Below are 27563 nucleotides of genomic sequence, written 5' to 3'. Positions count from 1 at the left end.
GGTGAAGCTTGGGTTATGCCCAAGGGAAGGAGATAACCTGGATACAGATGACCAGAAAGCAGTAAGTTTATTTTGGAAAGCCACTAAGTTAATGCAGTTGTATTCAAAATCACCAGAGCCAAAGACTGCATGTGATTCAGGATTTGAGTAATGGAAATTCTCCAGATTTCAGTGTGAAATATTTTTCCTTTGTAAGGAAGATGGTTTTGTTTTTGTAATGTACTTGCTATCTTTGTGTCTACTGTATGATTTAGTTAAATCCGTGGATAATAATTAAACACTCTTAGCGGCAATAGTCAAGGATAGGAAATTATTTTATAAACCTGCTTTCCACAGGAAGTCAGGTTAAAAACGGAACTGTATAAAAAGATAAGGTTGGTAGAAGATTATTAAAAGGGACTGTGGAAGATGCCTTCTTGAAAATAATAATTTCAATTCCCTTTCCTGTAGCTTTATTACACAAAACTAATTGTGCCTGACCCTCCTAATATGTTTTTATATATGTACGAATGTTGTCATTAATATAAACTGTTCATAAGCTTTATAATTCTTCCCTTCCCCAAGTACGTAGGACCTATGGCAGTAATCACTGGTGAAGATTCATTCTTTCGAAGACTCTTACTTTGTATGAATAACTCTTGGGCTCTTTAAATATTTTTAGTCTTAAATAAGAGCAGATGCTATGTATTAAATCTATTAAAAATTAGCTGTAAAATATGTTTTACAATATATACTTAAAAATATAAACACTGTTGTTTGGAAAATTTTTTTTCATTACACTTTAGGTTTAACAGAGCATAACAGGAAATCCAAACTGACAGTGGCTTAATACAAGAGGTATTAATTTTTTTTTCCCACATAAAAGCCTGGAGATAGTTAATACATATCTGATATGGTGGATCTGAAATATCAAGAACCCAGATTCTCTTACATTCCAGGGTTATCTCATGAACCAAAATTGTTGTTGGAACTCTGGCTATTATATCTTCCGGAAGAAGGGAAGAAGAAAAGCATACTCTCTCTCTTTAAAGGATACTTTTTGGCAGTCACATGTCTTTTTTTTTTTTAAGTTTACATCCACTTGGCTAGAAGATGGTCCCATGGCCATACGTAGGTACAAGAAAGGCTGGGATAGGCAGTCTCTTCCGTGAGGCCTTTGTGATGAGCTAAATTTGGAGGTCTGTCACTAAGGTATAGGAGAGAATGGGTATTGGAGACATAGCGGCTTTTCCCATTGTACACACAAATGTATTGTTTAAAAGAAAGCTATTTTCCACTTAAAGTCTGCGATACTTCACTTATGCCAGAGACACTTCTTAGAGTTGCAAATGCAATGACCAAAATAGAAAACACTGAAAGAGAGGAGGTAATATATTATTGCAGACCCAGAAAGAGAACTATATCTTGGAGCACTCTGAACTCTTAAGTTTAGCTTTCTATTTTTTTGTGTCTTGTCTTGGATCAGATTTTTATAATCCTAATCTAGAACCGTAAAATCAAATGATACTTTTAATAATTGCAAGATCATTAAGTGATGGAGAAATAGAAATCAAATGAATTATTGCTCTGCTATTTCATATTTCACTTGAAGAGCTCAAGGAATTACATGGTAAAGTAGTAGTGGTGATGAGATTGATGGCCTACTCTGCTTACTTCCAGTTGGACGTTTAAGCCATGTATTCATCTATTTTATCCTCTTCTAGAATATTGCATCAGGTTCTACTTAGGTATTTTCTCTCATTTCAGTTGTAAGGATGTGGTTTCCATAAGGGAAATAAATAAAGCTGAACCATTTTAGTTTATGAATGCTTTTGCCAATATTCAGTTTGTTTTTTATATCCTTCACTGAAACATTTTATTAAAAATCCAGAGATATCTTACATATTCTTTTTTCATCTAACTTAAATATTAATATTTTAAGCATATAATTGCAAACATAAGGAGTTTAATAATTTGGAATTGAATAGAAGCGGGTATGTATATAAGTCTCCTCTGGATTGCTAAAACATTTTTTCATCAGGCTCAGAGGATTTAATAGGCAATAAGTCAGAAATATATCCATTTCACTTCTCGGCAGAATTGTTTTACTGACAGCAGCAAACGAGCAGTTGTTGAGGTAGGGAGGAGGCCTTGTCTAGAAGTTATTCATTAGCAAAAGGGAAAATAACTGGCTGATGGTGAGCTGGTGATTACAAGTCTTAATATTCTTCAGCTGAGCCAAGAAACCCGGTAAAGTTCAAAAATAAAATTTTGTATGGTACAGATGTTCTCTGTTACCAGTATAAGATAACATTCTTCTGTTATAACCCAAAGCATTGCCTCAAAATAGAAACACCTGAGACAAGCCTTGCTTTCCTGGTGGTAGACAAAGTAATAGATTAACAGTATTAATATTAAACACAATAATAATATAAATAGCACAACATTTGTTGCATGCTTACTATGTGCTGGGCATGGTGCTCCATTTCTTCTATGCATTTTCTCATATAATCCTCATAACTGTATAGAGAGTGTTAATGTTTTCATTTTACAGAGAAGGAAACTGAAGATTAAAGAGGGCACCTTGATATTTGAATTCAAATCTGTTTCACTTCAGGTTCTGTGTGCTATAAAGAACACACATGCCTGAAGATCTGGTGCCTCAGGTCCAGACTAAAGCTTTGTAGTTAGACGGCAGTCCCAGGGTAGATTGATTGGGTGGTAGTGATGAGGACATGAGTTTCCTCGACCTGCTGTTTTGCTAGAGAAGGATAAAAATACACTGTACATTCACCAAGTGAGAGTGTTTGTATTTGGAGAGAATTTTCTTTACCTTTGAATGTTTTTTTCCTTATGACAGAAAATAGGATTTTTTTTCTTTGCCTGATGTTTAAGAGGATAGTATCATTTCATTCATTGCCTGATGATTAAGAGGGTAGTATTGGTAGTATCATTTCATTCAAAAGAACAGTTTTACATTTTGAAGATCATATAAAATATGAATCAAGTAATTGCCAAAGCCTCCTCCCCACCACTCCCTTCCCTACAGGCTTTGCACAATGATTTAGAATACTTCAGGGTTCCTTCAATTTCTGAATTCCCCTAAGTTCCTTTGTGTTTGTTTACAGTTAATGTGTTAAGAGCCATTGACATTTGAAGATCATCAGAAGTGAAGATAAAACATCTCAAAAATTATAATGTAAGTGAATGGGAAAATGCAGATTAAAAAAATGGACAAAAGTTAATATTGCCAACAATATTTCTGGATTATATATTGTCACAAATGAAATTTGCATGTATGAGTAACCAGTCACTTCAGACTTCAGTTCCAATTCCAAGTCCCTGTCCTTAAAATTCTGTGTTATCTTCTACTTGGGGAAAATAGCCACTACGTTTTAGTCATCCAGTATCCAGTAATTTTCCATTAGAATTCTTTTGACATCCATATTCTGTTACCTTCCTTTTTCCTTCTTAGCACTTTGCAGTTTGACTTGAGAAGAGGATAAGTGTTCATGTTATATGCAAAATGTAATAGATACTGAGGTCTTTGCTTTCCAGCTGTTGATGTGTGTTGTGTATATTATTCAAGTATAATTTTACTACTGTTTTGTGTGTTTCTTGGCCAAAAATATGACCAGTTAGCTAGCTGCCTTCCTTCCCTTTCTCTCTTCTTTCTTTACTTGTTCCCTCCTCTTTTCCTTCCTTTTTCTTTCTTTCTATAAATAATTGTTTAACATCTATACCCTGCACACTGTGCTACATTCTCAATTCCTAAAAGCTTGGTGCTGAAAGAAATCATATCATCTTTTTATACTCTTAGAGGCATTAGGGATCATCCAATTAGTGTTTTTCAAGTGTTGCTGTGGACCACCTGTGTATTTCAGTTAACTGCGAACTTGGTGAACTTTTAACTTCCTAGTTTACAACATGGACATTCTGAATCACTAAGGGTGACGTTAGAAGTCTGCATTTAAAAATTGGAGAACCACCGATCCATATGCTTTTGGATTCTAGTCTAGTTCCAAAACTTTTCAGATGTGGAAATAGATCTAGAGAACTCTAATAATTTACCCAAAAGCACAGTAAATGTCAGAGGGCCAGGAAAGGTGGTGGTTTCCTCTAAGTTCACAGAGCTATTTAGTGTCAGAGATGATCTCCTAATTCCCAGTTCTAGACTTTACCATATAGTATCATGATTTATTTGCAGGGCCATATAGTTCCACTGTATTTCATGTCTATAGAACCCTCCGCTTATAGTATATATAAGATTATAACCAATCCTTCACTGTTCCTGAAAAAAAAAAACAACTAAGAGGGCATATGGGTTATGTAAATGAAAAACATACTGTTTCTTCATTTTTAGTCAGATATGTGACTGAGTCCAGTTTTGAAATCGTTGGATGATAGACTTGGTGAAGGAAAGAAAAAACTTTTTTTATATCCATGATATTATTCCTACCTGGATTTAAGTTTTATGCTTACAAAAAGGAGGATCTGATTTTTTTTTATAATGAAATAGTAGGTACAAGTTTTATAGTGTTTTGCAAATAGTAGGTGCTTGATAAGCTATACTATGAGCAGTTTACTGTTAAAAGTTTTATTTCTTTGGATTCTGTGTAGTACACTAGTTAGGAGTGATTTTATTTGCTTTGTACAGAATCTGATGCTTTATATACCAAGCCAGAAACTTTAAAAAATTGAAATAATTTTATTATATCTATAATACTATATAGTTGATATTCACAATATCTCTGAGGGACTGACATTTACAAAGTATTTTTGAACTATAAGAGTTTGAATTAATTTTAGTATTGTGTATATTTTATATTGTATTGTGTATAGTGTATTGATAGTTACTGATTTGTAACTTTATATTAGTAAATCTAGTTATCTTAATTTTGGAAATACTCCTTAATTCTCAAATTATTAGAAAGTTTAATGATGCAATGCCATCATTCTTTTTTTTTAATAATTTGAGATACATTTTAATTATACGATTTTTTTAAAAGTCATTTTAAAATAGCCCATTGATTTCTAATAAATTTATTGTATTCTACAATTATACATTTTCTTTCCATTAAAAAATTTTGTTCTTTTCATAACATGGAATCAAAATTGTATATATAAATAGCTCTAAAAAGGAACCTTATCTATTATATGGTTTTCTAGTTTATGATTTCTAACAACTGATCTGGTAAATAGGGAAGAGTATTCAAAATTAGGGACAGATGCCCTTGGCAGGCATGGATCACTGAGTAGTATCAACATTTTGATTTTTAGCTTAACCTTTCTGGACTACAAAGAGAAAGACGTTGAACGTTCTGCCTTTCCTACTGAGTGTTTAACTTAGTAACTGAAAAAAAAAACCCACCTGTGTTAACTTCACTTAGATGACTTTGAAGTTTGTGCAGAAAAATTGCATCCCATTACTTTGAAAGGGTACTGAAAGATTAAGTGTGTAATAATCAGTTTTGCTTGTCTTGGAAAAACAAAATATATCTATCTAGAGAGCAAAAATAATGGATTTATGACTTTCTAATTTTAATAATAAACTCAGGTTTGCAAGGTGGGGTGAGAAAATTACATGAGAAATCATTTTTCAAGTATAAATTTCCATGTTTTCTATACTGGTCCAAGTAAAAGTGTTTGTTGAGCAAGTATTTAGGGAATAAATACCTCCTCTCAGTGTTTCTGCTTATATACTTCAGTTTGGGATCAAAGAGTTTATTTCAGAGCTCTAATAATCTGAGAAGTTTTCAGTTTAGTTTGATTCTTCTCTCAGTTAAGTGATATTTAAAGAACTTTTTCCCTCTAGGCTACTTACAGATCTGTATGTTTTAATTTGAGCTATCATCTTAGTTTGAATCGGAGGTTTTTGAACAGATTCTGAAAAGCTCCTTAAACGGGATGCTTCGGCTCTGGGACTGGTGCTGGAACTCAAGGTCCTTGCTGCCCTCCAGTCCTCAACCCTGTCTCCCAGGGACACATTCCTTTTCAGCAGATTACTTTGGCTTTCACCTGTTTGTTTATTTAAATTTCCCAATAAGTTCTTTGAAGAAGCAGTACTCTGGAGAAAAATATATATGTAAACTATTTTCTATACAAACTGGTTGTTCATAGTTTCTGCTGCATTGTTAAATCATATGCCTGTGTTTTAGTTTGGGAAATGTAACTGATAGACCTGGAAATAAATTGATAACTGTTTCCAGGGTCACATGTACCTTAGAACCTTGGAATTTTCCAAACTAAGTGCCAACATGCACCAGTTGGAAGGCTGTCCCAGAGCTCAAATCCCCTTTGTTTCTCTGAAGAATACATGTCTCTCATTTCTGTCAATCAGATGCCGTGATGATCATTTATATTATCTTTTTTATCTTATGAATTGGTTAAGACGAATGCAGGGTTCTGGCATAACATTTTTAAACATAATTAAAAATTGTAAATTAATTTGTTTTGTGGGGGTTGTTTTTCTGTTTTGGGGATCCTGCAAATATTCTGACAGTAAATCTTTTGTGTCTCAAATGCTTTATACACACTGCAGGCATTTTATTTTATTTTTTTTAATAAAATCTTCAACAGAATGACTAATAGAGCATGAACAGTGCTTATGACACTGTAGTGCATTGTGTAAGTATTGAGAGCAAAATTTGCATTCCTAGAAAAGCTTGTTCACAGTCAGAATATAGAAGGCATTCTTTAACGTTCTTGGGCAAACATGCTGTGTATGTGCTCAGAACGTTACTTACAAGAAAATAACTTTTTAAAAAGAATCTTTTCTTTCTACGGAACATTGAAGAAAAGTTGAATTGGCAGTGACAGTGAAACAGTTTAAGGCAAGTGGTTTAGATCTTATTGTAATGGACTATGGTCAGTAGAAATGCAGCCTCTCCTAAATCGTCTAGAGGCATTTGTTTACTGGGATATATGAAAAGATAGATTATTTATAAATTTCTAGCTTGCTTTCACTTTAAAGTATATACTATTGGTATGTTTATCTGCATCTTTAATTTTCAGAAATACTTTTTCACTTTTACAAGAAATGTTTTTGTTGAATTATAAATATTAGATTCTGTTCATTATTGTGAAGTACCTTCAGGTGTTGGTGTGATTGACGATAAAGTAATGATAATTCCATTAACTGTCTAGCAAACCAGTGGAGCCAGAAAGGGTCAATACTTTTCTTTCTAACAGTTCCATTGAAAAATACTGGTGGTGAAATTGGTTTTGTGATTGAAGTTTTGTGTCTGGCTTCTGATTGAATATATAAAAAATCATGCAGGGTGTGTGTGTGTGTGTGTGTGTTTATATATATATATAAGAGTATAACCATAATATATAAATATATATATATATATATTTCTCCCCAATATTTGTGTTATGTGATTCATCACTTAACTAAAACTTTTAAGTTTAAAAGTGTGTATATTCAATTTTCCTAGTGCACATGAAAACATTTTACAATATAGAGCTGAATGAAAAGTACTTATAGGGCCTGATGGTTTGCTTAATTTTAATTTAATTAATGGATGCCTTCTTAAAAGTAGACCTCCTGTTCTGTTCTTGTATTTCCACAATGCTCAATTTATTGAACACTTTCTACCTGTTCAGTATTTAACACTAAGAACTTTCTATAGATCTTGCTTTTTGATCCTTATTACAATCTTGTATCATTATCAGTTTATAAATTAAGAGAGAACTCTATCCACAGTATTTAGTACATTGATAGTATCAGTAAATGTTTGTGGAATGGAGGGGAGGTTAAAAAAAATAATAATAAAGGTGATTTAGGAAGTTCCTGCTCTGGAGAGGGCAGGAGAGAAGATAGCTGAGGCCTTTAGTTGGAGGTGGAAGACCTCAGTCTCTGTCCTTCCAAGGAAGCTTGAGGTGTGGAATATTTGGATGTGATAATTGATCCCCTGCTATCTGGAGACAGATTTTTCTGCCTTTGTAGCATTAAAAGGGATTTTTGTAAGTCCAGAGTTTGGTCAAATTATACTTCCGTAGTAGGTACCAAAATTCATTTGTTTACACATAATCTTCTTTGTAACTAAAAACAAAATCTAAATGAAACAACAGCAAGAAAATAAACAAGAGTGCTTTGTCTTATTTATTGATTCTATGTTGAAAAGCATGTAGAGAGTAATTCCTTTTCCCCCACCAATAATTAGTTTGTATTACTCTGTTCACCTAAATGCTACACTTCTTTGAAATAGTAGAATTTTTGAGACCTAAAGAGTGAAACATTGTTTTTAAGCATAGGGTAACCAAGAAGAATAACCCTTTGTTATAATAACAGCAGAGAAGTAAATGTGTGGGAGTGACTAAGAATCAGATGATGGGATTACTGTTTTGATCTTGTGGTGGAAAGATACCTCTCTGGCTCAGATGGTGGCAGGGCTTTTAGAAAACCAAGGCAGACAGTGCTGCACTGTGTTATTCTGTTACTATAAACCTGAGTCTTATTATTTCATGTGCATGCATGAATGTATATATTTCAGAGCGCTGGTTATACTCTGATAAGTTTTGTTGTTTTTGAGAAAATATTTTCTTTATCACCACTTCATTAATTTCTAAGGATTGTGTTTTGTTTATACATATCTTTTGACATAGCATATACAACTTACTTAGATAAAGATGTTAATCTCTTGAGGGAAGGTATGATTGTTTTTGTTATAAGGTACATTTAATTCTCCATTATTTTTAATCTTATTAATTCAGGTTATCCTGAAAGTAATTAATATTTATTTATGGCTTAGATATTTGAGCCTTGTGCGTTTTTTTTTTTTTTTTTGGTACCTCTATTAAATAATTCACAGGAACAGAAGGGAATAGTGATTGTAATTTAATTTCTTAATGCTGGTTAATGGTTTGGGCAGAAGTGTTCTTGCTAATTGGGAATGAGGAAAAGATTTTTATTATGTGGCTGTGTGAGAGGCCTTTCTATGTGGAAAGTTTGTGCAGTATAATTAAATGATGTTGAAAGGCAAGACTCTTAATCACATTTTCAAATGGGACAGTAGTTTGTATGTATAAGTGTATGTATGTATGGGGTAAGGGAAGACTTGGGGGTATTTTGGCTATCAAGAGATAAAGCGACATTAAAAATGGTAAGCTATACTTTAGCAATTGTTTCTAGTATTTAGAACTGCGATTCTTCACTCATCTGGGATTGTAGAATTTTGTGTTTGTGCTCTGAGTCGTAGAATCTTAGATTTGAACTTTGAGACCATCTTGTATAGTTATTCCACCTCTCAAGTCTTCCTTATGGCCTTTGAATGTCGTCATTTCTTCTCTGCTCAAAACTTCCTGCTCCATTTTGGAGACCATTCTCATGATGACAGAGGTCTCATAGGACATAAGAAATGAATATGTATGTAGCCTATCAATTAAATGAAATATGGATACATAGCTGTGTTTCTTAGTTAAGCGTACATTGTGAAAAATCTGTATTTGGCAGGAGAGGGAGGTGGCCTTATAGTGATTTTAAAAGTATATTTGGACCATGAACCATGTATCTTTATATATCATCTTTTCATTTTTGTGAACAAATTCTATCCAATTAGGCTTTTGTCAAAAATAAAATTATGTGGGTTTTTTTGTTGACATTTTGTGATTTTTCCACAAGTCTTTAATTCTTTCTAGTGATTTAATATTTTAAAATATTTCTTTATTTAACATTTGTTCCCTATAAATCATTTATCTCCTTATTGTATTTATTTTTAAACTTTTAGTTTCAGGAGTACATGTGCAGGTGTGTTATGTAGGTACATTTTGTGTCATGGGTGTTTGGTGTACAGATTATTTCATCACACAGGTACTCGGTAGGTAGCTTGTTGATACCCTCTTTGTACCCTCAAGTAGGCTCCAGTGTCTGTTGTTTCCTTCTTTAAATATACGTTGAGTTCCATGTGTACTCAGTGTCTAGCTTCTACTTATAAGTAAGATCATGTGATATTTGGTTTTCTGTTCCTGCATTAGTTCGCTTAGGATAATGAACTCTCCAGCTCCATCCCTGTTGCTGCAAAGGACATGGTCTTGTTCTTTCTTATGTGTGGTATTCCATGGTGTGTATGTACCACATTTTCTTTATTCAGTCTACTGTTGGTAAGTATCTAGGTTGATTCCATGTCTTTTCTATTGTGAATAGTCCTGTGAAGACTATACATGTGCATGTGTCTTTATGGTAGAATGATTTATATTCCTTTGGGTATATACCCAGTATGGGATTGCTATGTCGAATGATAGTTCTGTTTAAAGTTCTTTGAGAAATTGACACATTGCTTTTACAGTGGCTGAACTAATTTACATTCCCACAAGCAGTGTATAAGCATTGCTATTTTTCCACAAGCTCACCAGCATTTGTTATATATTGACTAATAATAGCCATTCTGACTGGTACAGGATGGTGGTATCTCATTGTGGGTTTGATTTGCATTACCCTAGTGATGTTAAGCATTTCTTCATATGCGCTTGTTGGCTGTGTGTATATATATTTTTAAATGGTGTCTAATCATGTCCTTTGCCTACTTTTTTTTTTCTTTTTTGAGACAGAGTCTTGCTCTGTCATGCAGGCTGGAGTGCAGTGGCATGATCTCGGCTAACTGCAACCTCCGCCTCCCAGGTTCAAGCAATTCTCGTGCCTCAGCCTCCCTAGTTGCTGGGACTACTGGCAAGTGCCATCATGCCCAGCTAATTTTTGTATTTTTAGTAGAGACGGAGTTTCACCATGTTGGCCAGGCAGGTCTCGAACTCCTGACCTCAGGTGATCCACCTGCCTCCGCCTCCCAAAGTGCTGGGATTACAGGCATGATCCACTGTGTCTGGTCCTTTTCTTACTTTTTAATGGAGTTGTTGTTTTTTTGCTTAATTTGTTGAAGTTCCTTATACATGTTGGATACTGGACCTTTGTCAGATAGATAGTTTACAAGTATTTTCTCCCATTTTGTAGGTTGATATGTTTTGTGTGTGTGTGTGTGTGTGTGTGTGAGAGAGAGAGAGAGAGAGTGTGTGTGAGTGTGCTGTGCAGAAGCTCTTTAGTTTAAGTAGGCCCCATTTGTCAATTTTTGTTTATGTTGCAATTGCTTTTGATGTCTTCATCGTGAAATCTTTTCCAGGGCCTGTGACCAGAATAGTGTTTCCTAGGTTTTCTTGAAGCATTTTAATAGTTCTAGGTTTTACATTTAAGTCTTTAATTCATCTTGAGATGATTTTTATATGTGGTATAAGGAAGGGTTCCAGTTTCAATCTGCATATGGGTAGCCAATTATCCCAGCACCATTAATTGAATAGAATCTTTTCCTCATGCTAGCATTTGTCAACTTTGTTAAAGATCATATGATTGTATGTAGGAGGGCAGCATTATTTCTGGGCTCTCTATTTTGTACCATTGGTCTGTGTGTCTGTTTATGTATCAGTGCCATGCTGCTTTAGTTACTGTAGCCTTGTAGTATAGTTTGAAGTTGGGCAATGTGATATCTCCAGACTTGTTCTTTCTATTTAGAATTGCTGTGAGTATTTGGGTTTCTTTTTGGTTCCAGATGAATTTTAAAATAGTTTTTTTCTAATTTTGTGAAGAAAATCATTGGTAATTTGGTAGGAATAGCATTGAATCTGTAAATTGCTTAGGGCAGTATAGTCATTTTAACAATGTTGATTCTTCCTATCTGTGAACATAGAGTGTGTTTCAATTTGTTTGCAGCACCTTTGATTTCTTTCAGCAGTGTTTTGTAATTCTCATTGTAGAGATCTGTCACCTTCCTGGTTACCTGTATTCCTAGGTATTTTATTTTATTTTTGTATAGGTATTATGAATGGGATTGCACTCTTGATTTGGCACTCAGCTTGGATTTTGTTTGTGTATAGAAATACTACTGACATTTGTACATTGATTTTTGTATCCTGAAACTTTGCTGAAGTTGTTTATCAGATCTAGTAGCTTTTGGGCAGAGACTGTTGGGTTTGCTAAGTATAAAATACATCAACTGCAAACAGAGATGGTTTGACTTCCTCTCTTTTTATTTGGATGCTTTTTATTTCTTTCCCTTGCCTGTTTGCTCTTGCTAGGACTTACTGTGTTATGTTGAATACGAGTGGTGAGAGTGGGCATTCTTGTCTTTTTCTGTTTCTTAAGGGGAATATTTCTAGCTTTTACACATTCAATGTGATATCGGCTATAGCTTTTATTATTTTGAGGTATGTTCCTTCAATTCTTAGTTTGTTGAGGGTTTTTAACATGAAGGGATGTTGAATTTTATTGAAAGCCTTTTCTGCATCTATTGAGATGATCATATAGTTTTTATTTTCAGTTCTGTTTGTGTAATGTATCACAATGAACTGATTTGTGCACAGCCTTGCGTCCCAGGGAGAAAGCCTACTTGATCATTGTGGATTAGGTTTTTGTTGCACTGCTTGATTCGATTTGCTAGTATTTTGTTGAGGACTTTTGCAGCTGTGTTCATCAGGGATATTTGTCTGAAATTTTCTTTTTTTGTTGTCTTTCTGCCAGGTTTTTGTATCACAGTGATGCTGGCCTCAAAGTGAGTTAAGGATTGTTTCCTCTTCCTTTTCTGGTGGGGGATACTTTTCATAGGAATGGTACCAGCTCTTTTTTATGCATCTAGTAGAATTTGTCTGTTGCCTGTGAATCCATATGGTCCTGGGCTTTTTCTTGTTGGTAGGCTTTTTATTACTGATTCAATTTTGGAACTTGGAATTAGTCTCTTCAGGTTTTCAGTTTCTGGTTCAGTCTTGGGAGGTTGTATGTTTCCGGGAATTTTTGTTTGTGTCTAAGAGGAGGTATTCATAGTAGTCACTGAGGGTTTTTTGTATTTCTTTGGGGTTGGTGGTAATGTCCCCTTTGTCATTTCTGATTGTATTTGAAGCTTCTCTGTTTTTATTAGTCTAGCTAGTGGTCTATCTATATTAATTATTCTTTCAAAGAACCAACTTCTGCTTTCATTGATCTTTTGTATGTTTTTTGTGTGTCTCAGTGTCATTCAGTTCAGCCCTGATTTTGATTATTCTGCCAGCTTTGGGGTTGGTTTGCTCTTGGTTGTCTAGTTCCTCTGGGTGTGATGTTAGGTGGTCAATTTGAGTTCTTTCTCATTTTTCAATGTGGTGGTTTAGTGCTGTAAAAACTCTTAACAGTGCTTTAGCTGTCTCAGAAATTCTAGTATGTTGTTTCTTTGTTCTCATTAGCTTTAAAGAATTTCTTGATTTCTGTTTCAATTTCATTGTTTATTCAGGAGCAGGTTCTTAAATTACCATGTAATTGTATGATTTCGAGTGATTGTCTTACTATTGATTTCTATTTTTATTGCATTGTGATCCAAGAGTATGGTTGGTATGAATTTGGTTTCTTTGAATTTGTCGAGTATTGTTTTATGGCTGATTGTGTTGTAGATTTTAGAGTATGTGCCATGTGCATATGAGAAGAAAGTTTTTGGGTGGAGAGTTCTGTAGATGTATGCTAGGTCCATTTGATCAAGTGTTGAGTTAAGGTCTTGAATATCTTTGTCAGTTTCTTGCCTCAGTGATCTAATATTGCCAGTGAGGTATTGAAGTCTCTCACTATTACTGCGTGGTTATCTAAGTCTCTTTGTAGGTCTCTAAGAACTTGTTTTATGAACCTAGATGAGCTCCTGTGTTCGGTGCGTATATATTTAGAATAGTTAAGTCTTCTTGTTGATTTGAACCCTTTACCATAATATAATGCCCTTCTTTGTCTCTTTTGATCATTGTTGGTTTAAAGTTTGTTTTGTTTGTTAGTTTTTGAGACGGAGTCTCCCTCTGTTGCCTAGGCTGGAGTGCAGTGGCACCATCTCGGCTCACTGTAGCCTTCTCCTCCGCCTCCTGGGTTCAAGCAATTCTCGTGCCTCAGCCTCCTGAATAGTAAGATTACAGGCGTGCACCACCACACCTGGCTGACTTTTGTATTTTTAGTGGAGACAGTGTTTCATCATGTTGGCCAGGCTGGTGTCAAACTCCTGGCTTCAAGTGATCCACCTGCCTCAGCCTCTCATAGTGCTGATATTACAGGTGAAACCACTGTGCCTGGCCAAGTCTGTTTTGTCTGAAATTAGAATAGCAAGCCATAGTTTTGTTTTGTTTTTTAATTTTCCATTTGCTTGGTAGGTTTTTCTCTATCCCTTTACTTTAAGCCTATATATTATCCCCGTACATTAGTACGAATAGATCTGGCCTACTATTTTTATTGCTGTTGTTTTTAATATAGTGGATATGTTGTAAATGCTAATCTCTAAAAGAGTTCTGATTTTACTTTAGAAAGATTTCTGGGTAAACAAGTATTTGTTGAGTCTGTATATTTTACCAAACTAGAAAACATAAATTTGCTTGAAAACATTAGCAAAGAACCAGTTTTAAATAGCTATGAATTAAAGATGAACGTGCTGAGGGAGGTGTATATCCAAAAGGAGTTGGAATAATCTGGAAAGTTTTCCTGCAAAAATTACTGTTGTTTCTTAGCCCCATACATATTTTGTTTTTGCTCCAAATTTGCATCTTATGCATTTTAACAGTAACTTCATTTATTTCATTTTAGCACTATTGTCAATTACAGGATGCTGGTCCCCTTCATCCAACCTGCATTTTTGTTTTTAAGCAATGTTATGTGTTGTGGGGTGTGTGTGTGTGTGTGTGTGTGTGTGTGTGTGTGTGTAAGAATATTACAGTTTAGACAGCATTTTCACATCAGAGAACTATGAGGCTGGATGAGATTATTAAGGAGAGGAGGAGTACATAGAGAAGATAAGTTCACGGACTGAGAGAGTTTAGGGACTCTCTAGTGTTACCAGGTTGAAGAGGTGAGAAGGAATCATTACAGGAGACCTGAGAGGATTGGCTAGGGAATAGGAGAAAAACCATAAGAGTATAATGTTCTGGAAGTCAAGTGTAGAAAGTGTTTCAAGGAGGAAGATGTGATCAACTATGCTAAATGCTGCTGATAGACGAGGAGGAAGTATTAACAGGTTTAGCAAACTGGAGATTATTGATAACCTTGACAGTAGCATTTTTGTTGGTGTGATGGAGGCAAAGGCCTGACTGAAGTGGGTTTAGGAGAAAACGAGAAGTGAGGAATTGGAAGCACTGCATATATGTTACTAAAAAGGGGTCCTGATCCAGACCCAAAGAGAGCAGCCCTTATGGTTATTTCTTGATTATCTACTAAACAAGAGGTGGGGCGTTTGTAAACTGTCATGGTGCTGGTGGGAGTGTAGCAGTAAGGACAAGCAAAGGTCTTGTCTTATCTTGGTTTTGGTGGGATTTGGCCGGCTTCTTTACTGCATGCTGTTTTATCAGCAAGGTCTTTAAGACCTGTGTCTTGTGCTGACCTCCTATCTCATCCTGTGACTCAGAATGCTTTAACCTCCTGGGAATGCAGTCCAGCAGGTCTCAGCCTTATTTTACTTACCCTTATTCAAGATGGAGTTGCTCTGGTTCAAACATCTCTGACATATAATCATTTCTTTTTTTTGAGACGGAGTCTTGGTCTGTTGCTCAGGCTGGAGTGCAATGGCGCTATCACAGCTTACTGCAACCTCCACCTCCTGGGTTCAAGCAATTCTCCTGCCTCAGCCTCCCGAGTAGCTGGGATTATAGGAGCACGCTGCCATACCCGGCTAATTTTTTTATTTTTAGTAGAAATGAGGTTTCACCATGTTGGCCAGGGTGGTCTTGATCTCCTGACCTCGTGATCTGCCCCTCTTGGCCTCCTAAAGTGCTGGGATTACAGGCGTGAGCAACCGTGCCCAGCCATAGACATCTCTTTCAGTGAGTTTTGCTATAAAGAAGCTCAGAGAAATAAAGCACTATCTGGAGGGATTAAGATGAGAGAAATAATTTGTTTCTATGCTGATTAGAAAGATTGAGTAGAGAGGGAAAACTTTATGATGCAGTAACTGTAGGAAGAATTGCTGGAGAGATTTTCTTGTGTAAACAAGAGGAGATAGAGTTTAGTGAGGGGTTTTTAGTTGGCAGTATGGATGATTTCTCTGTAGTAAGAGAAAGCAAGGCAGAATATGTGTACACAGATGCACACAGGTTGTATTTGGAGAACTAGTGGAAAATCTGTATTTGCTTCTGTATTTTTGAGTGAAACAGGAAGTCAGATCATCTAGGAAATTCAGGGTGGAGACGGTGATAGAGGGTGAAGAAAGCAAAGAATATATGAAATAGTTATCTAGATAATGAGAGAGTGAATGAACTAGAGAAATGTGTGATATCCGGGCAGTATTAAGGGTCTAGTTGAGGTAAGTGGCCATGAATTCAAAGTGAGTCCATGCTCTGTAGTGGTGTGTTTTTCTCTAGACTCATTCAACTGTGTGGGTACAGGTCTGGAATAGCCAGAAAGTTGGCTTTAACCAGTTTCCGTGTTGCCATTTAAGTACTATAAAGTAAGCAAAAGCAAGGGAATGATTGTAATAACAGGCATGGAATTTTAAAAGCCGGGAAAAGCAAGAAGTGAGGACATGAAATAGATACAATGGAGGGTAGTAGAAACACTGGAGGTTTTGGTGAATTCAACAATTTTAGGTGTTGGTGGGGGTACTAGAGAAAATGAACTGGTGATCTGAGAGTAGAGTGTTTGAAATTTAAATTAGGGAATGATTGCAGTTAATTGGTAATTCCTGTCCTGAGGGTATGATCATTGAGGTGAATGACTGAGGTAGAATGGAAGATAAGATCATTGCAGAAGAGGAGTTCAAGGAACTGAATAGCCAAGGTGTTTAAATGCTCAGTTATGTGAAATTGGAATCAGTAAGAATTACAGCAGTTGGTAGTACTAGAAAGAATGATGGCGCGCCTGAAGCTAAAGCCTTAGGGAGTGAGAGGGAGTGACTTAGAGACAGATAAATGACCTCAGCAAGAGGGTGGTACATGCGGTACTGATGGCGTGAGGTTGAATACTTGGGGTTTTGAGAGACAGAGAGGTGGAAGAATCTGAAAGTGGCAGTGAGGGAAGAGGCCCAGTTTCCAGGCCTAGTGGTGGGAGAGGAGTGTAGGAGAGAAGGTAAAAAGGCTTATTTTTCTGTTTGAGAAGGCTGTTGGGGAAGTGTCCTCAGGTAAAAACTAGCCTTTAGTAAGCATAAAAGGTAAAAAGAACATTTCAGAAGAGCTAAAGGTCATTTTGCTGATGATTAACCTTAAAATCCGGAAACACAGGAATAGGGAGTGAATGGGAGGTAGAGGCAGAAGGGGGTTAGAATCTGGTAGTTCTGACTACTTGTGAGAACCGTTGAAAATAGAGATAAGGGGTATAATGATGTTAGCCCTTTCAGTTTTAAACATGGACTGTGGTAAGACTGTCCATGTTAAAACACAAATGATGTTGAAGGGAGGGAAGGGTAATATTGTACAAGGGACTCTCACAGTCTGGGGACTCCACTTCACTTTTGCTGAGGGTATTGGAGAGGCTAACAGAAATATGGAAGGATGGTCTTACTTCCTCAGAGCACATGGATTTCCAATACCCTGTTTAAACTCCTGCTGATGGAGGCTAGAGGATAGGGAAATGAGTTGGCCTGTCTGGAGCACAAGGAGCTAAATAAATAACCAATTATATGAGGTATATATTTCATTGACATTTTACATATAAAGAAACTGAGATTCAGAGTTGCAGAACACCCTGCCCGTGGTCTTACAGCTGCTAAGTAGTGGGGTAAAAGGCAAGCAGTCTTAACCAGGGGATGAGGAGTCAAGGAACAGTCAATTCTCCGAGATAATATCATATTGTCATGAACCCTTATCTCCATTTACTATCAGATCTTATTGTGTCACATGGAGAGTGAATTCTAAATGGGGGATTAAATTACTAATCCAGCTTTCTCATGTGGATTGCATTCCTTGTTTCTTGTTCAAAAACTGTAAAAATATTTATGGGAAATAGGCTTAAAGGTAGTTATTGTCTGGTGGTTCATTCTTCATCTGTTTCCAAATCCAGTTAAGCTTTATCTGCTCCAAGGAGCATTCTCTTATTGGTCTCAACTGAACTTCATCATCATGCAGTGAGTTTATATAATAAAAATAAATATTGGGGTGTATGTTTGTGTTCTGTCTCCTCAGTTAGATGATAAGGACTTTGAGGGCATTTCTCCTTTTAGTTCTGTACTCCATATTAGAAGCAATATGAGTTAGTCAAAAGGAGATCCAGTTCTGTATCTGCTTATCTGTCTGTGTCTCTCTCTCTCTCTCTCTCTGGCTGTGCCACTAATCTGATACTATATTCCAAACCATTTGCTTCACTTCTCCGGGCTATACTGTATTTGTAAGTAGGGGAGGGATGGAGTTTCACTAGCATGATCTCAGAGGTTCCTTACATTTTTAATATTCTATGATTTCTTGATTGGCTGTCAGCATAGTTGGCTACTAGTGAAAGGGACAGTTTTTCAAAATGTTTGGTATAATTCTAGGTATTGTACGGCTTAGTGTCATTGAAAGATGTGGGCAGTAGCCAGGCAGAATCAGAGTGAGAAGCAAGGCTGGAAAGAGAGTGTGGGGCCAGTCAGTTGAATGCTTTGACTAGTAGTGGGTATTTGTGAATGTGGGACTGAGAAGATTAAAGATAGAAGCTTGAAAATCATTTGCACAGATGTGATAACTGAAGCTGTGGGAATTCATGATATTTCAGAGAGAAATTAAAAAGAGAGAACAGAGGCAAGGTCAGAGCTTTCAAGAGCATCTATATTTAGGGAGCAACTGGAAGAAAAAAACCTAGAAAAGGAGAGAGTCAAAGCAAAGCTAGCACATCTAATGACAAGGGAAGCTTTTAGAGAGCAAAGAATTTCAAGGGGGAGGTGGTGATGATAGTATCAGATAATGCACAGAGGTTAAGGGAGGTGAGAACTGAGAGGAACAAGGCCCCTGGATTTGTTCCTGAGGTCATTAATGACATCTAGAAAACAGTCAATAGAGTAGTTGAGGGTAGAGTTCAATTTGAGTGTTATTAATAATTCTCACATAGATTCAGGTAATCACTATTGAGTTTCTACTAAATGTCCGGAATTGTGTAAAGTTTATGCATGTGGGTGTGCATGCGCGCGTGCACACACACACGCACACACCCCTCTTCCAAAGTAGAGTGGATGGGGCAGAATGGTGCACATGAGAGAAAGGACTGGCTTTGAACCTGAACAGGGAAATGTTATCTATAATAGGAAGGAGCGGTGCGTTTGGATAGAGTTAAGTGTATTGAAAAAAGGGCAAGAAGTTGAGGCGGTCCATGCCTCCATACCTTAACTTTTTCAATCATCAAATAAGTATTTCTAAAACATTATAGAGACTGTGTTGACATTGTAATTAATTTAACATTTTATTAATTAGTCCAATGGAGTTCTGTTATTTTCCTTGACTGCTTTGTAGTATTAGGTAGTGTTAACTACTTATTTTGAATAGTTCCATTTGCTAAATCTTAAATCTTGTTTTATATCCTGTCTCTGGGCTACATAATTCAATTTTATGGATTTGATTTAGCTGTCACCTAGCTGTAACCTCTCCATAGAATGTTAAAGCTGTATTTCTCCTTGCTTAATGAATAGATCTACTTTGATATTTTGCAGGAACCTCAAGTTCAATGATGTCAAAATATTTTGCACTATTTCCACATACCACATCCTCGTCAAACCCGCTCACTCTTCTATATTTTCTATCTTCGTCGTTATGTGGCCTCATTCTGTTGTCTGTTACAATAACTTATTAACTGACCCGAGTTCCTCTAGAATTTTTCTCCCAGTCGATGCTGCATAACTTTAGCAAAATGTTTCTGCCTATAGAACTGTTTGACACTTCTGCTCAGAAATGTCTGATGGCTTCCCATTGTCCTCAGAATATAATATGAACTTTTAGCATGGTATCTAGGTTTATTCACAGAACATAACTTGAACCTTTCTTGCCTCCACAAAGCCTAGTCACATAGGTTTCCCCAAATGATTTATTTAAGCTGTTCTCTGTCAGGAATGTTTTTACTCTTCTGCTTCACCATCAAATCCTACTAACAGGTCACTGGCCAGCAAATATGACATCTTTCAAGCTTGTATAGCTTTTCCCAGTCATATTTATTCCTTTTCTCCTCTATGCTCCTGCATTTTTTTTAAACCACTCTTATAGCATGCATCACAATCAGATTCCTAGACAGTTAAAAAGGAATCTGCCTCTCCCATGAGGCTATAATTTGGGAGCACATATAGCATTGTTGTATTACATATATATCTTGTTTTTTTTTTTGTTTTTTTTTTTGAGATGGAGTTGCCCAGGCTGGGGTGCAGTGGTGCCATCTCATCTCAGCGCAACCTCCGCCTCCTGGGTTCAAGTGATTCTCCTGCCTCAGCCTCCCAAGTACCTGGGATTACAGGCATGCACCACTACACCCAGCTAATTTTTTGTATTTTTAGTAGAGACAGGGTTTCTTCATGTTGGTCAGGCTGGACTCGAACTCTCGACCTCAGATGATCCGCCAGCCTCAGCCTCCCAAAGTGCTGGGATTACAGGCGAGAGCCATTGCACCCAGCCTTACATATATATTTTTATAGAGCACTCATATAACACTGATAAGCAGTAAATTAACATTGCCTAAAGGAATGAATGAACAAATATATGATCAAGTAAAATCTAAAATACTTTGACCTTGTACCACCTCAGTCTTGAAAAAAATTTCAAGACAGAAATCAGCAGCTCGTGAAATGACCTATTTTCTTCTTTACCGTCTAATAGAAGATCTTCTGATAGTCTTCTAACAGATTTTCCTTCTCTTGTAATCCATTCTTTGACTTATTGTTAAAAGTCTTCCTAGAATCAGGAATTTTCAGAGGTCTCTCAATGCTTACAGAAATATCAATTTATTATTCAACACTTTCTACACTGTAATCCAAACCTACCTTTTTAGGCTTGTCTCTAATTGTGCCTTATAAGTACTCTGTACTCCAACAAAAGTGGTCTGACTCCTCCAGTAACTTTAACATGCCTTGAATTTCCTGCTTTGTCCTTTTTCATGCTGTCCCTTTGGTTAGTGAAATTGTTGAGAGGTGTTGACCCTCTTTTATCTTCTGGCTAACATCAGATACTACCTCTTTCATAAAAGCCTTTCTTGAGCCTCTAAATTAAAACTTCATATGAACTTTTCATATACAGTATTGTTAGGTAGTCTCTCTCCTCGATATTATTGTGGATATATTTTGAAATGTAAGACATTTAAAATAGAATCAATACTTGGCTAAATAGGTATAGTTTCCGGTAAAATCACATAATATAAACAATGCCCAAGGGTCATGTTTATCTCTGTATCTCTAAGGGTTCCTAGATGAGTAGTATCTTGCATATTGTAGGCACTAAAAAAGGCATTGGTTAAACTGAGAAATGGGGGTAACGAAAATAATATGCTGCTGAGGGGAGATGAGCATTTATAGAATCAGAACTAAGAAAAAAACATTTTTAAAAAACCAATCAGTCTATTAGTAATTATAGCAAGATTGATTTCAGGGTATCACTTGATGGTGGCAGAAGCTAGATTCCAGGAGATTAAGCAGTGAGTAGGCATTGAGAAATGAAGCAGTGATGATAGACACTTTGCCGAAATGTGGAAGATGGCTAAACTCTAAGAATGGAATGTAGTCTACAGATTTGAGAAGAGACTTGTCAAGTAAAAACCATATGTGGTATTTGAAAGAAAAATGAGGTTGCTGTCAGAAATACAAGTACCAAGATTACTCCAAGTCAAGCGTTTCCATTTTTTCAAGTTGGAAGAAAAGTACTCCAGGTGAGTCAGGCAGGCCACTGAGCAAATAGCCAGCTCCAGTGTGCCGTGGTCACAGGGTTAGAGTAAGTGTGTGAGTCACAGAACATGAAGACTTGTAAACATAACCTTGCTGAACACCAGCAAGGGTCATATCCTGGAGTCAATTGAGTTTATGTTAGTCTGGTCCAGTTCAGTCTGGTTAAATTATTTATTTAGAAGAGTTACTGAGCTGACTGTGTATGTGTTGTTAGGGTATCTCTCCCCAGAATTATTGTGGATATACTTTGAAATGTAAGACATTTGAAATAGAATCACTACTTAGCTAAATAGGTATAGTTTCTGGTAAAATCACATAATATAAACAATGAAAATATTTAAAGGAATTGTGGCTAACATTTGTTGATGGATGTCATTTCTATTGTAAGTAAGGGTGTTGAATTTGCACAGTGATAGTCCAGAGCTCCTGAAATATATGTAGTTGTTGGATTTAGTTTCCCTTTGACTCTATTATACATAAATATTCTCTTAAAGACTTTATTGTAAGAAACACAACATTGAATTCTATTTAGTCTTTGTATCTTAACTTTATATTTAAGACTGATTACATACTTAAAATATTTAAAATGTTCAAATATGAAGCTATTTTAGCACACATGCATGTGTGCCTGTGTGTGTATATAAAAAGTTTATTTAGTTTATTTAATTTTTTTTTTAGCATTTATCTGCATATTGTATGGATGTTACAAAAGATAGAAGACTCATTTCAGAAGCTCTGGACCACCTTAGAACTAAAAGGGATCATCCGGGCCAAGATTCTTAACCTTTAAGTACCCAACATTATGAGCAATTCAGAAAATAGCTTCATGAGACTTTCAAAGAGGTCTGTGACTACCAAAAAAGTTAAGAACCACTAACAGTCTAATTGGCACTTTTCACAGAGTGACAGTGTATGGGCCAAGGATACCGCTGTTAGCTAGATAGGATTAATCCTAGTTTCTCAATTCCCAACTACGTATTTAACCACCCCAGTGGAAATAGCATAGTCAAAAACCAATTCTCACCAGTTTTTTTTTTTTTTTAAAGATTGTCATTCTTTTAAGCCGACCTCTTAAAATAAATGTTTGTCTCAATATCCTAGGAAGTCTTTTGATGGGAATGGGACATGATACATGGTATACAGAATAATATGTACACAATAACAACTCCAGAAGGAAAACTAGACTTTCCATCCTCCCCTACCCATGTTTCACCCCTTTCCCTTCTTTAACATATTTCTTTTTTTGTTTTGTCTTGTATGCTCTAGTGGTGGCCTCCAGTGAATTTGATTAGAATAAGTCAATCTTCTGATTATTCTCATGCAGTCTTTCATTTCTTAACAAATATTTCCTGAGTGTCTACTTTACACCAGGTGCTATGCTAGCTCCTAGGAATAGAATGTTGAGCAAAACCAATAGGATCCCTTCTCCTTGAAGTTTGATGCCTTAGGAAGCATGGTTGTTAATAAGATAGGCATGGTGTCTTGCATCTATAATTCCAGCTTCTTGGGAGGCTGAGTGGGGAGGATCACTTGAACCCAAGAGTTTGAGGCTGCACTGAGCTATGATTGCACTGTTGCACTCCAGCCTGGGTGACAGAGCAAGACCCTGCTTAAAAAAAAAAAAAAAAAAAAAGACATTAATCAAACATTTGCAAAGATATGTAAAGAAGAGACTGGTGCTAAGTAGAAAGAATGAAAAGCACAGAGTGCTACAAGAGTGGCTATGGGGACACTGGTTTTGTTTGGAACATCTGATTGGATTTTCCCAAGGAGGTGATATTTCAGTTGTGAGGAGTTTGGCAGAACCATGCTCCCTGCAGAGGGCCAGCTAATTTTAGAATCTCAGAGAAGGGTAGTGTGGTTGAACTCGGCAGAGCAAGGGGAGAGAGAGATACACAAGAGGAACTGGAGAAGGCAGCAAGGATTAGATTATGTAGCAACTTGAGGCTGTGGTAAGGTATTGATCTTTATCTTGGGAGCAGTAGGGAGCCATTGAAGGATTTTAAGTAGGGGAATGACATGGGTTGTTTCCACTTTTTGGCTATTGTGACTAATGCTGCTGTAAATATTCATGTACATATTCATGTACATTCATGTGTTTCATAATATATTTTGTTTTTCTCTGGTAAATAAGTACACGTTTGTGTGTGGAAAAATATTTTCATTTCTCTTGGGTTTATTTTTAGGAGTGAAATTGCTAGGTCATAGGGTAATTCTGTGTTTCACCTTTTAAGGAACTACCAGACTGTTTTCCAAAGTGGCTATACCATTTTACATTCCCACAAGCAGCCCATGAGTGTTCCAATTTTTCCACATCTTTGCCACCACCTGCTATTGTCTGTTTCTAAAAAAAGTTTATTATAGACAGTATAGTGTGTGTGAAGTAGTGTCTCATTTTATGCCCCTTGCCTTTTATTAGTCAGGCTTTTAAGCCTGGCATTTAGAATTCATCCTATTATAACCTTTTATCTGTTTAGTTTGCAGAAACTATTTATTTACAAAATATGCCTTGTAGTTTCTCAAGCTTTTATTTTTACTTTTTTTTCCCTTTGCATGTGTGTGATTTCCAAAGCCTTGATCTGATTCATTCATTAATTAAAGGCCCAACCTCAGTTTTTTCTGTTTCCTTCATTAGCACGTGGAACCATCTGAAACAGTTGATATTGGCCATCTGACCTATAAAAATAGCAATTTCAAATGGTTCAGCTTTTTACATTTCTTGACTTCCTCTAGTTGTAATTATTAACCATTTCCTTTGTTGTGTTCTCCCTCCTACTGGCCCTTGTTTGTACCTCTTGTGATATTATTGATACGTTTGTGCGGTATAATGTCTCTTATTGGGGAGAAATTTCAAGGGCAGAGATTATTTCATAATCCAGTGTTTTGTATATAGAAAGGAGTAGTAATTGTTAAAATTTTTTTCAAGGAATATATACACTGCTGTATAATAAATCAACATAAACATAGTGAATCAATGTAAACATCACTATGACTGAATACAAATGCATAGGTTCTTGAAATGACTAAATTCATTAGAAAGAATCAGTAGCATTAACTTGGGACTGGTTTCTTGTGGAAAAAGAAACCTTAATAGGTGTTTTAGGTGGCAAAACCACAGCTGGTCCGAAGGGAAGAGTGTTAGGGAGACTAAATTAAATGACTGTCAAAGTAGAAAGTAAGGGGTTTGATTCTCAGGGCCAGTAGTAAGGGACAGGTTTACCTAGTTGGAGTAAAATGTTAGCTAGAATTAGGAATGGGTGATCATTAGTAGAGATCCTTGTCACTCTGAAAGCTGCGGTTATCAGATTTCATTTGATTCAGAAGCAACTGCGTGCCAGTACAAGTATCTTCATCATGATCAGTACAAGTGCTTGAAAAAAGTTATTCTTGTATATTTTAATATAATTTGTTAGACCTGAGACTGAAATTCCTGAGCAAATCCAGGTAAGAGCTGATTTTGGCCATACTTAGTCAAGTCTCATTGAGCTAGAGAGAGAAGAATTAGACATGAAACTGGGAAAGCAGAGTGATATTCAGGTTTCAAAGAAAGGAAAGGAGGAAGAAAACAACATGAAAATGGTTTCTTGATGGAGATTATCTTATGTAATTGGAGTGTCTGTCAGTGGGAGTAAACAGTTTTGGGAAATGTAATGTAGAAAACAGTAACAGGCAAAAAGAACATTCAATTTCTATTCTTATTTTCTCAGAGAAAAATTATTGATGATATAATCATGTACCCTCTTCCATTGGTACTATCTTCTTTTTAGTCCTTTTCAGAACTTGAACTTTCTTTATATAGAAGAAAAGTAATTTTAAGCAATCAATTTCAAATTGGAGTTCTTTTTCCTCAAAATTTCAAGAGAAACTCTTTTGATAACTTTAATCTTCTATGATAGTTTCACTTTTAAACTGCATTTGCAGTGTCAAGACACATACTTCCATAGTGGGAATTTTTCTTTTCTTTTTTTTTCTTTTCTTTTTTTTGAGATGGAGTCTTGCTCTGTTGCCCGGGCTGGACTGTAGTGGCGCAATCTTGGCTCACTGCAATCTCCGCTTCTCGGATTCAAGTGATTCTCCTGCCTTAGCCTCCTGGGTAGCTGGGATTACAGGCACTGGTCACTACACCCAGCGAATTTTTTGTATTTTTAGTAGAGACGGGGTTTCACCATATTGGCCAGGCTAGTCTTGAACTCCTGACCTCATGATTCGCCCCCCTTGGCCTCCCAAAGTGCTGGGATTACACGGGTGAGTTATCACGTCTGGCCAGTATTTCTTTTTCTAATACTTCTGACATAATGCCATCTAAGAGACATAATTTTTTATTTTGTAAATGTTAGTCCACAAATTATAGTTCTTGCCTTCAAACTTTTGCCATTAAAATTTTATTTATGTAACTAATGTGACTTGAGGAAAATATGTGTGCAGTAACACTCAGTTGTCATAAATAATAATAGCTATATGTGCCACATTTTGTTTTTGAGATGGAGTCTTGCTCTATCACCAGGCTGGAGTGCAGTGGCTCGATCTAGCTTCACTGCAACCTCCACCTCCCAGGTTCAGGTGATTCTCCTGCCTCAGCCTCCCGAGTAGCTGGGACTACAGGCGCTCACAACCACGACCAGCTAATTTTTGTGTTTTTTAGTAGTGACAGGGTTTCACCATGTTGGTTGGGATGGTCTCAGTCTCTTGACCTTGTGATCCGTCCGTCTTGGCCTCCCAAAGTGCTGAGATTGCAGGCATGAGCCACTTCACCCGGCCCACTTATTCTTTTTCCAATGTTTTACATGTTTTGAGAAGGTTGTTTCCTCATAGAAGATTGTAGTAAAGAAAGAATCTTGAAGTAGTAAATAATAACAAAAATATGTTGGGAGAGGAGCTTTTAGGTGAGTAAATGCAGTAAAATGTTACAGGTATTATGATAGAAATATGTACAGTATACAGTAAAGGAAGCAGTAGTTATGTCTACAAGATAGATGGGACAAAGGGCATGGAAGATGATGAAGGACATTAGAGGCAGAGACAATAGGGTTGTCAAAGGCACAGAGGCATGAAATGGCTAGAGAACTTAAGAAATCTGCAAGCCATTCCTAGTGGCTCCAGATGAGTAAGAACTGCAGCTGGATATGTACAACAAGGGCCAGATCTTGGAAAACTGAGTGTTACACTGAGGAGTTTTGGCTTGATTCTGTAGGCAGTGAGGAATCAGTGAAGATTTAAGCAAGGGATTGATATGATCAGATTTGGGTTTTGGAAAGATCACTTTGGTTTCGGTTTGGGATGATACATTGGATGAGTAGGAGAAAAGATACAAGTAATTTGCAGTAGTCCAGAGAAGCGGTATTAGGACGGTAAAAACTAGGATAGAAGATGCACCCCAGGATTGGTAGGGAAGTAGACTGTACAGGACTTTGGATTGATTTGTTATGATAGCTGTGTGTGGGGAAAAGATGGTTATGTCTAAAAAGTCACTTGGGAAATGGGAGAATCATTGAGCACTGTGTTGGTCCTAGGTGATGTTTCTAATCGTAAGTCTTAAGTGGCCCCAGTTTGAAGATTAGATTTACTAGTAGCCAAGAAAGATGGTTATGTTGGTCCATATTTAGGGATTAGCAGGGCAGTTGCGACTAATGGATACGGATATAAGGACACTGATGCTTAAGAAGTGAAGTAGGCAAGGGAGGGCAATGAATCATGAAGGATAATAAAAAATGGAGGGGTTGAGTGTCTGGGTTTCTCAGGTTGAAGATGAGATGTAGGAGAAGTTAAGAAAGTTAAATATTTAGAAAGGGTCAGCATCTGGTC

At 36.5% G+C, this 27563-nt stretch overlaps 1 protein-coding gene across 5 annotated transcripts in view; it reads left to right on the top strand.

Moving 5' to 3' along the window:
* Window positions 1–27563, top strand: part of MTMR2 (myotubularin related protein 2) — an 85279-nt gene that overhangs the window by 6881 nt on the left and 50835 nt on the right. Inside the window, exons 1-2 of one of the 5 annotated variants that reach the window (XM_064375347.1) lie at window positions 46–61; window positions 3108–3178. The exons of 1 other annotated variant lie outside the window; for it this stretch is intronic. The gene's annotated coding sequence lies outside the window, so the exon portion shown is untranslated. Of the gene's footprint in view, window positions 1–45; window positions 62–3107; window positions 3179–23612; window positions 23719–27563 lie in introns of those variants that run through there. 3 more of the 5 variants (XM_012454763.2, XM_012454786.2, XM_012454771.3) reach the window with 3 other exon arrangements.

The sequence above is a fragment of the Aotus nancymaae genome, unplaced genomic scaffold (assembly GCF_030222135.1).
Source record: "Aotus nancymaae isolate 86718 unplaced genomic scaffold, 86718_ANA_hifiasm-v0.15.2.pri h1tg000012l, whole genome shotgun sequence".
Taxonomy (NCBI): domain Eukaryota; kingdom Metazoa; phylum Chordata; class Mammalia; order Primates; family Aotidae; genus Aotus; species Aotus nancymaae.
Note: the sequence above shows the minus strand (reverse complement) of the source record. Positions and strands in the feature narration are given on the sequence as shown.